At 48.1% G+C, this 1,354-nt stretch overlaps 1 pseudogene; it reads left to right on the forward strand.

Moving 5' to 3' along the window:
* The window catches only part of LOC105540897, a 27,776-nt pseudogene that overhangs the window by 17,339 nt on the left and 9,083 nt on the right, over nt 1–1,354 (forward strand).

Raw genomic sequence — 1,354 nt, forward strand, 5'->3', positions numbered from 1 at the left:
GGTGTAGCCAGCCAGGCACGGTGGCCCACATCTGTAATCCCAGCACTTTGGGAGGCCAAGGCTAGCAGATTGCTTGAGTCCAGGAGTTCAAGACCAATCTGGGCAAGATGGCAGAACCCTGTTTCTACAAAAAAGTACAAAAATTAGCTGGGCGTGGTGGCATGCCCCTGTAGTCCCAGCTACCTGGGAGGCTGAGGCGGGAGGATTACCTGAGCCCAGGAGGCTGAGGCTACAGTGAGCCATGATGACCCCACTACACTCCAGCCTGGATGACAGAGCAAGATCTTATCTCAAAAAAAAATAAATATATATATATTTTTAAAAAGAGGGTGTAGCTGGTGATAGTATTTGAAAATGGGTATTAAAATGGAGAGGAGATTAAAGTCAGACCTGGTATTGTTCCAAAGGTAGTGAAGGAAAACTCATGTGTGAACCAATCTTTTCCAAAATTGTTTCACTTTTTGCAGAACACAGTGACCTTCAGCACGCACCTCCGGGGAGTCTTATCGTAGTTGTAACAAAAATTGACCCAATGTTGTGCTAACCTGACATAATGGTGGGGCAGGTGCTTGGTGCAGCTGGAGTTTTACCTGAGATCTTCACTGATATGGTTTGGGTTTCTGTCCCCATGAAATCTCAGGTTCCATTGCAATCACAGATGTTGGAGGTGGCGCCTGATGGGAGGTGATTGGATCCTGGGGGCGGATTTCCGGCTGCTGTCCCTGTTTGGTGCTGTTCTTGTGATCGAGTTCTCACGAGATCTGGTTGTTTAAAAGTGTGTGGCACCTCCCCACTCTCCTTCTTGCCCTTGCTCCAGCCATGTGACATGCCTGTTCCCTCTTTGCCTTCCACCATGATGGTAAGTTTCTTGAGGCTGCAGAACCATGAGCCAATTAAACCCCTTTTCTCTATAAATTACCCAGTCTCAGGTATTTCTCTCTTCTTTTCTTTCTTTTTTTTTTTTTTAGACAGAGTTTCGCTCTATCCCCCAGGAGTGCAGTAGCATGATCTTGGCTCACTGCAACATTTGCCACCTGGGTTCAAGCGATTCTCATGCCTCAGTCTCCCAAGTAGCTGGGACTACAGGCATGTGCTACCATGCCTGGCTAATTTGTGTATTTTTAGTAGAGACAGGGTTTCACATGTTGGCCAGGCTGGTCTCGAACCCCTGACCTCAGGTGATCCGCCAGCCTCAGCCTCCCAAAGTGCTGGGATTACAGGCATGAGCCACTGCGCCAGGCCAGGTGTTTCCTTATAGCGGTGCGAGAACGGACTAATACTTTCACAGAACTGGAAATTACCTATTTCCTACTTGGATGGCTTCTAGGTGTACACATAGGAGAGACAAGGCCGG

The sequence above is a fragment of the Mandrillus leucophaeus genome, unplaced genomic scaffold (assembly GCF_000951045.1).
Source record: "Mandrillus leucophaeus isolate KB7577 unplaced genomic scaffold, Mleu.le_1.0 Scaffold105, whole genome shotgun sequence".
NCBI classification, from domain to species: Eukaryota; Metazoa; Chordata; class Mammalia; order Primates; family Cercopithecidae; genus Mandrillus; species Mandrillus leucophaeus.